Genomic DNA, 9,959 nt, shown 5'->3' with positions numbered 1-9,959 from the left:
TTGTCTGTAGTCCTCCGAGACAGGATTGTCTCAAGGCACAGATCTGGGGAAGGGTACAGAAATTCTGCTGCTTTAGAGGTCCCAATGAGCACAGTGGCCGCATCATCCGTAAATGGAAGAAGTTTGGAACCACCAGGACTTTTCCTAGAGCTGGCTGTCCCTCTAACTGAGTGATCGGAGAGAAGGGCTTTAGTTGGGGAAGTGACCAATAACCCGATTGTCACTGACAGAACTCCAGGGTTCCTCTGTAGAGAGAGGAGAACCTTCCAGAAGGACGACCATAGCTAGCACTCCATCAATCAGGCCTGTATGGTAGGCCAGACGGAAGCCACTCCTAAAAGGCATATGCAGCCTGCCTGGAGTTTGCCAAAAGGCACCTGAAAGACTTTCAGACCATGATAAACAAAATTCTCTGGTCTGATGAGACAAAGATCGAACTCTTTGGTGTGAATGCCAAGCGTTATGTTTGGAGGACACCAGGCACCGATCATCACCTGGCCAATACCATCCCTACAGTGAAGCATGGTGGTGGCAGCATCATGCTGTGGGGATGTTTTTCAGCGGCAGGAACTGGGAGACTTGTCAGGATTGAGGGAAAGATGAATGCAGAGAGCTCTTGACCTCAGACTGGGGCGCCGGTTCATCTTTTAACAGGACAATGACCCTACGCACATAGCCAAAATATCGAAGGAGTGGCTTCAGGACAACTCTGTGAATGTCCTAGAGTGGTCCAGCCAGAGCTCAGACTTGAATCCCATTGAATATCTCTAGAGGGATCTGAAAATGGCTGTGCACTGACGTTCCCCATCCAACCTGAAGCTCAAGAGGTTCTGTAAAGAGGAATGGGTGAAACTGGCCAAAGATAGGTGTGCAAAGCTTGTGGCTTCATATTCCAAAAGACTTGAGGCTATAATTGCTGCCAAATGTGCCACAGCAAAGTATTGAGCAAAGGCTGTGAATACTTATGTACATATTATATTTTTGTTATTTATTTCTAATAAATGCAATCTAATAAAACATTTATAAAAATATGTTTTTCATGTTGTCATTATGGGGTATTGTGTGTAGAATTTTGTGGAAAAAAAATAATTGAATCCATTTTGGAATAAGGTAACATAACGGAATGTGGAAAAAAAGAAGTGCTGTGAATACTTTCTATATGTTTGCTATTAAAGGTAAACTATGCAGTATTGGCAATTTCCTTTCTGTTTTCTCGGTTTTTGCTTCTTTTTCGCTGGCTCTGTCATGACGAATGTCTGAGAAACTCCATCGCTACCTTTTTCTAGCCGGTGCCTGCCGTGTATGTGTATTTGAATGCAGTAAAGCAATTCGTTACACTCGTTATAATTCCTGACACCGAGGCCATCGGCCGGCCGGCGCACAGTTGCAAGGGTGGTTTTTCCACTCACAGGTGCTAGGGGGAAGCGAGACGGCCACCATTCAACCCGAAAAAAGTCATATAACTGTCCCAATGACTCTGAAGCTGTTAAATGAAGGTAAATTAAGCTTAAAAACTTGCATATTAAGCTAAAAAACCTGCATAGTGTGCCTTTAATCAAACTTGGGAACTTGGGTTGTTATGTAATTTGACAAATTGACAGGGAATTGTAAAAATGTTTCCTATTTAAAACCATCAGAGCATTTCTGGCACATTTAAGTGTATATTTCAGAATATATATCTCAGAAGCAAATTCCTGTGTGGTAGGCTACCTGTGCGTGAATAAATCAAAACCCCTACTGCTATGTGTTATGCAATTCTCTTGGATGACTAGAGGTGAGCTTGGGTGGGAAATGCTGTTTGGTTAACCTCCGTCACCTCTCATTAAATATTTAGCAGTGTAAACAATTTCGAATGTCCTTACCAAACATCTCAAGGTCAAGAGGCCACAAAGAAAGAAAATGCAGATGTAACAAAAAATGCTGCATCTAATTTGTGTGTTGGAGGAAACAACTTGTGGTCAGTTCTCTTAATTCATAATGGACACAGATGTTCTTTGGTCACTGTGTGGGTCGACATTACCACAGAGAACTGGCTTGAGGCAAAATTGAGTCTGTTTTTATGATAGTAAAAACATGTGTTCCCTTTAACTTTAAACACAAAATCTGAGTGTTGAGACTAATTAGTTCTTGCATAAGTCTTGGACCGGTTCCATATGGACCCCAAGAGGGCCCTTATACTGTAGGTTTCAAACAAGAACTGATACACACCTTTTACTCTGAGCCTGACAAAGATCCAAGTCCTGTATAATGGTCCATATACGCACAGCTTTTCATAATATGGTTCAAGCGCTGACTAGGCACCGCTAAGAAATAGTTCTTTGGCAACAGATAATATGACATATTTGTGGTGTGCTCAATACCAGTGATTGATAGTTGATATCGTTAACAAAAGGGCTAGTGAAATAAATGGGACCGGTTTCCCCGAACACAAAGTGAGCTGATGTGTTGATTAATGATCTCAGGAATAGCACTTTTTATTATAAACCACAAAGTCATCTATCCACATAGTTGGATTCTCCAAAGTGCAGAATGTTAACATTGTCAGTGTTGTCAGTGCTGGAAAATCCAAGGCAGCTCCTCTCGGGAATAATAAAACCATTCAGTGCAAAAAATTTCACACGTATGGTTCTGGTATACACAGAATGTATTAGAATGCATAATCCCGTTCTGGAGGACAAAGCATGGCTCTTCGGCATCATATCCATGCACACAATTACCAGTCTGTTTGGTCTTTGTGATGTTCTAAAGTTCTGCACATTATGTCAATGATACACATCCAGCTAACATTTCTGTTGTATTTGTTGTATTGCAAAGAGGAAACGACTTTAGATGTCAACAATATGAGTAATGCCCCCCCCCCCCCAACACACCCACCCACCCCACACACACACACACACACACACACACACACACACACACACACACACACATACACACACACACACCATCCCTTTTTCTTCAGATGCACACAGATCACCGGCACACCCCGGCACCCAAAATAAAGGACCATCTGACCCCGAGGCCAACAATGGCGCCCATTCTGCACCCAAATAATGCCACGTCTGTGCGTTATCCCCGATGTGCCACCCAGCTGCCTGCAGGTAGCCATGGACAATAGGATGATGTCTGCCAGCATTCGCCAAGCATGTGATGTCCCCGGGGCATATAATAGGCATCGGCAGTGAAAAGAAAACACGACTCAAAGTACGGACTGACAAACAAGCACTTTTGTGAGACACAGTGACCCACTTCAAGGTTTGGCAACATGAGAGTTGAAGTGCCCATCTGTGTGTTCTTAGCCGTCGCAGGCTTACAGTATGGTGAGAACATTAAGCTGTCATTTGTCAAATGTGGTAAATCTTACTTATCATTATTTTAGTGTCTTTTGGATGCTTTTGTTGTTGTTGTTGTGTTAAATATGTTGTGTGTGATGTTCATATGATGTGTTGATGTGATAAAGCTGAATAGTGTTGTTTTTATACTTTTAATGTGAATTCTTTTTTATAGTGTTAGGCTAGGAAAGCAAAGCTGTTAAAACAATGTGACACCGCAGGCATTCAGAGGTTACATGGTTCAGTCAAAAATGTAAACTAAGCAATGCATAATGATATTCTCAAAAATCTTCCATCTACTAAGACATTTTGTCATAAACTGTCTTGTCTGTTTACGCAGATTGATATCTTGATAGAATAGTGTGGGGAGGCCATTATGTGACAACTGTATTTCTATATTTTCATATTCACACAAGCATTGGAAGACACTGCACTCCTTTGCATGGGTCAATATGTCGATCCGTGGAGTTTGAAGGTGTACACATAGACATTGATAAAAACAGTTTCATGGCCTGTACATTTAAAAAGCGAACTGTCTGATGCGATGCCCTGTGATCTCTCCAGCCCATGCAGCATCACTGGCATCAGAGGAGAAGGAGGATTCATCTGAAGAAAAAGGTACAGTGATGTTGAACATGTACAGATCATGACCCCTACCCCACCCCACCCCACCAGCACCACCCTAGATGATCATGTGTGCATAATTACGACCTCTCTCTGGTTGAGTGAATATTCAGCACATTTTTGTGTTTTTGCCACATAGCAAGAGAGAGACCTCTGTGGTTTTAACTCTTATGGGTTAACCCTAATAGCAGTGGGATATGATGTTGTTCTGGGTGGGCTGGTGGACTGACGCCAGCCAGCTCAGTGCCAGATTGTCTCCTGAATCAGCTGGAGGATTGGGGGGGAAAGAATGATATGTTTCTCTTTTTTCTCTTTGTGTCGGCAGTGGACCAATTGACTTTGCTGCTGAAAAGAGGTACATTTTATTAAAACATTTAGTACATTAGTGATACATTATCAGATAGTTTACAGCTTTGTAGCTGTATTCTCACCATGAAAACCCATGTTTGGCCTGTATACTCTACTTTTCACAAGAATACTCACAAAAGGTGTTTTGGTAGTTTAGTACATTTACAATGGTTTGCATTTGGTAGTTTGATATCTCTGAGAGTCACCTGATGATTAAAACTGTAGTGTCAGCATAATTTTGTTTTAGCTTTTTTGCTCTTTTGTCATTTTTGTTGATTTGTATGCTAGCTGTCATTTGAAATGACTAAATGGTGCTACATTTTAGTAGAGTGCTCTCTCTTTCTCTCTCTCTCTCTCTCTCTCTCTCTTTCTGATGACCATTAGATCAGCAGGAGTTTGAGGCAGCCCAGCAGGAGACTGCTGATGAGACTCAAGCTACCAAGGGTAAAGACTCGAAGTCGAAGTCTCAGTCTTCGACTAGTACCATTTCAGCGGCCTTCTAGGCTTCTACGGGAACCAACAGCCGATGAAAAGTTTTTCTGATTTTTTGTTTGTTTGTTTACAGTTTTGACCAGTCTCAGGCCTCTTTAGTGTAATATTTGACTCCTTGTCATTATCCCAACAATATTAACACACATCCATTACTGCATGTTGTTAATTTCCTAGTTCCTTTTCACTTTTTGTCCCTGGGAAAAACCTGTCTTTCACTTCCTAATTAAGTCAAAGTGCTTCACCTACTTTTTTCTTTCATAGAATAAGAGTAAGTGTTAACCCTCTTCTGAAACATTCTTTCATTCCCTCCTGGTCAACTTTGCTTCATATCTTTCAGAGACGGGAGGTGCAAAAGCAGCCCATTTAGCTGAAGTGGCTGAAGCTACAGAAGGTTTAGTACATTTACCCAGTTTTACATTATTTACATTATTTCCATTTACCCAGTTTAGTACACTAATCATCTATGGCAACCTTTGGTAACCTTTTTGGCTTCACCTGCAGTACTTCTCATGAAACATTTTGTTTATCGATTTACCCATACATCTTGCAGTGTGGTCACTATGTCATATTGATTTTATGATAGAGAAGTGCCGCTTGTTCCATATGAAAAGGTTTATTAGACAATGATGTTTCAGCCTATAGGGCCTTCATCAGATCATACCTATAGGGCTTTCATCAAATCTCTACCACTGAACTTTTTACCAGTGGCCAGCACCTCACAAAAGAATCTTTGGTGTGTGTTAGGGGCATTCGTGGCCTACTGGTTAGAGCTTCGGGCTTGGAACCGAAGGGTTGCCATTTCGATCCCCGAGCAGTGGGAATGGCTGAAGTGCCCTTGAGCAAGGCACCTAACCCCTCACTGCTCCCCGAGCGCCGCTGTAGCAAGGCAGCTCACTGCTCCGGGTTAGTGTGTGCTTCACCTCACTGTGTGCTCACTGTGTGCTCTGTGTGTTCACTAATTCATGGATGGGATAAATGCAGACCAAATTCTTTGTATACGCAAGTATACTTGGTCTAGAAACCTGATTTACATTTACATTTTACATTCAGTGCATTACATGCACTTTTGATGTTTTTTTTTTTTCATTTTATGCCCATATGTTTTTTATTTGTTTTCTTGTTTTGAGTTATTTTACAACCTCTCAGTTTTAGACCCTGCTTGCATGTTCTTTCATTCCCTCCTAATTCTCTTAGCGTGATGTTCTTTAGGTCAGTTGGGTGCTGAGGCTGCCCAGGTTGAGAAAGCTGAAGAGGCCGAAGTTGCAGAAGGTAATAAAACAAAAAAACATCTAGGCTACACTAATGCCGCCTTCATGACGACTGTAAACTTGGAGGACCCATCTTTAAAAATCCCAACCTCCAAAAAAAGTATGTTTGTGAGATCAGCTCAGAAAACAAATATAAGAACTACTTACTTTGATTGAGTAACAATGAGAATGTCTCGGCCAAAGTTTCTATTTGTAGTTTTAATTTAATAATAAATTACCTTGCCTATTTGCAATGAGAGTGAGGTTCGCTAATCGCTAATCATGCCTCCATGATTGGAGAGCATGATTGTGACATCAAGTTAGGTACCTCAGGGCATAAGAGTCCCGCAGGAGTCTCCGATCATAAAATCCGACCCGACTTTGCGTTCAAGTCATTTTTCCTCAGTCAGAGGTCAGGATTCCCAAATATCTGACATGCCATGAAGGCACTATAACTCCAATGAAACACAGTCTAGTACATTAACTCCCATGAATTACAGGCTGCCCTGTCACATCCACTAATTACCATGAAATGTTTATCTAGACCAGGGGTCGGCAACATTTTCTCTTAAAAGGGCCATTTTTTTGACCAGAAATAAAAATAAATCTGTCTATGGCCGCAAAGATATCGGATAAAAGATAACTTTAAAAGGAAATCAGTTTAAATATTTCTCTTTATTAGCCTCAGGCATATGGCATAATCACCGTACTCTGCATATATGTTGTATTGTACAGCAATATTTTTGGGACAGAAATGTTTTATAACTTCCATTTTTAGAGAGCCAGGGAGCCAGAAAGGAGCTATAGGGCCGCAGATTGCCTACCCCTGATCTAGACTTACATCCTTACTCCTCCAATGTGCTTACTATGTTACCTTCATTTTATGCTTGTTATTTATTTGTTTTCTTGTTTATTTATTTTCAGTTGTTTTACACCCTCTAAGTTTCAGACCCATTTGACCAACGGATCTCGGTCCTTTTTCATCCACTCTAAGCCCAACTGCTAAATCACAACTAACGTGTTAGTGTTTCTACTATGGCTGTAATTCCTGACTGAGGCTTAGGACATGCTGCTGTCCTCTTCCCTGGCCACCACTGCGTATGATAAAATTCCATTCTGACCCTCTGTTCTTGCTGATTTGTGATGATAGATCAGTTTGAGGCAGCCCAAGTGGACAACGCGGAGGAGATCCAAGCAGCAGGAGGTAAAGTCCAGTCCAGTACTCTTATCAGCTCTGACAGTCCAACACAAATATAATCCTTACTGACAGCCATGATCATCAATCAGTAAATTTATGTGTTTGTGCAATACTTACAAAAACACAAAACGTACGTTTTTTCTCTGAAACAGTTGTATATTGCAGGTAATAATCTACAACTCAGAGCTGTTGGATAAACAAATATGCTACCATTCTTTGTGTTTGTGTTTGTGAAGGCGCATGTCATCAAACATTCATCTTTCATGTATGTGTCTCATTCAGACAAGGAGGACAGTGCAGAGGAAGACCCTGACAAAGCCACTAAATACATGGGTACGATTCCAAATTCCATTTTAAGAAATCACTCTCTTCTTGAGAATGTCCTGTATAAATCTTTCATGATGTGTTAAGTAATTAAAATACTGCCTTTCTGCAGAGGCAAATCAGGATGAAGACTCTCATGGTAAGTCATACTTTAATTCCCTTTCAACTGTCAACACTAACAGTACTCTACAGACTTCACTGTGTTCAGTACTGTCAGACACTTCTTATTTTCCCTATTGCAGAGGTAGTCCAGGAAGAAGACACAGAGGGTAAGATACAGCTGCCATTTTGATTATGATCCATTCTTGCTATAAGCAATGTTTAAATATCAGGAACAGACAGGTGTGGAACAGCAGAGTTTGCATCACATAAAGTAAACCCTACATATACATATGTCATTGTATACACACACACACACACACACACACAAGTAGTTTCACTATCTCCATGTCCCACTGAAACATACTTTCATACTACACATAATGTGACTGATTATATTCAGTGAAATATAGTGTCCTACTGTTAGTGTGTGAATGCGAACAAGCACAAGCCAAACGACACCTTGGGATGGTTCCCCATCTTAGTCTTTTTTACGTCATCTGGTCGCTATGGAGGGTGTCGGCACATTCTTGAACGCTTGGCCGACCCAGTGGTTTTGACATCTCGGCAAAAACCACATTCGGGTAACAATCTCCAGCATTTGAACATTTTCGGGGGACCGCAGATTTACTGTTGGTGGTGAACCTCAGCTCTAGGTTGGAAGGACACACTATCTTACAACGCAGAGTCAGCTCTAGATGTTCCTTTTATATCCTTGAGCAAAGAGGTTAAAAGGAGTGTCTTGGCCCCCTAGATGAAACAAATATGTATCACTTAATTAAAGCTATCAGTGTGTGTAAATCTATCATCATCATCTATCAATCCTCATTGAGGTGTTAGGGGCAGCCGTAGCCTACTGGATAGCGCTTCGGACTTGTAACCGGAGGGTTGCTGGTTCGAACCCCGACCCTCACTGCTCCCTGAGCGCCGCTGTAGCAGGCAGCTCACTGCGTCGGGATTAGTGTGTGCTTCACTTCTCTGTGTGCTGAGTGTGTTTCACTACTTCACGGATTGAGATAAATGCAGAGACCAAATTTCCCTCACAGGATCAAAAGAGTATACTATACTTACAGTATATATCAGTTATCATTATCATTTCAGAAACAATCTGTGATTGTACCGCTGCTTTATTTCCCCCATTGGCAGTTCAACACACTTTGCACACTCTGGTGAGAGCAGGAATTCTTGTGCTATTATAGTTCATTCTCTGCTTGTAATTGATAGCGTCCCCAAACTGAAGACACCAGTATCATCACAAAGGTTTTTAGATCACTTTCCTATCAGCGGAAATAGCAAGTCTTTGAAATGAAAATGCCTAGATACCAAAAATAAGTTTAATACCTAAAATAAGTTGCTATAATGCATTAGACTGCATACTTTACTGTGTCTTCTTGTTTGTCCAGTATTTCTCATCAGGCCCCGTTGACACTGGCGTCAACAGTCATATAATGCAAATTCCTCTGATTTTTTTTATTTGATTTGATTGTTTCTTATGTGACAACAAGATGATGGAAACATTCATGTTAGTTGGTCCATGCTCAACTAAAATCTTATATGAGATCAAGTGCACTAATCAGTTGGACATGTAGCACCTGTTATAAAAAACAATGATGAAAAAAACATTTTGGAAGGTTCACACACCCCTTATGATGACATAGTCCCTCTAATAATATATCTAGTGATATCTCTGTCCTTGACACAAATATTTATATGATATTTATCATCTCTGCACGATAATCTATCATGCTGATAATCTCTTAACTGCTGGTCAAGGTTCTACCCTGGTTAACAGCAGTGAGTGACTGAGAGAAATCTGGCTCCAGATCTCAGCCAAATCTTTTTTTCAAGGCCATTAACAACAGCAAGAACAACAACAACAACTTGCATTATAGTGCTTTATCAAGGCACCTAAAGTGCTTTACAGTGACAAATTAACTGATGTTGATGTTTACATATTTGTGTTTTAGCTTGATCCGCCACCCTCTAGTAATCAAAGTGTTTCGGCATATGGGTTGCCAGCTGCTCTAGTTACCACATCTGCGGTGTACACCGCTCTACAGTATCTTGAAAGTGATTGTAGTACCAGTTTTGGCCGAAATCCTACATACAGTACGGTTCCTTTAAGTAGGCATCTGACTGTTGTACTTTTACTTGTACTTGAGTCAAATTTAGCAAAGGGTATCTGTACTTTTAATCAAGTAATGAAGCTGTGTACTCTGTCCACCTCTGCTAAAATGACAAAGATCTGATGATTTCTGATATTTTCAGATGTGAAAAATGATGCCCAAGAGGCCA

This window comes from Alosa pseudoharengus, unplaced genomic scaffold (genome assembly GCF_046254945.1).
Source record: "Alosa pseudoharengus isolate Yale_2024_CS ecotype anadromous, Long Island Sound unplaced genomic scaffold, YU_APseudo_1.1 YU_APseudo_1.1_scf_14, whole genome shotgun sequence".
NCBI classification, from domain to species: domain Eukaryota; kingdom Metazoa; phylum Chordata; class Actinopteri; order Clupeiformes; family Clupeidae; genus Alosa; species Alosa pseudoharengus.
The sequence above is the reverse complement of the archived record's forward strand: the minus strand, read 5'-3'. Positions refer to the sequence as shown.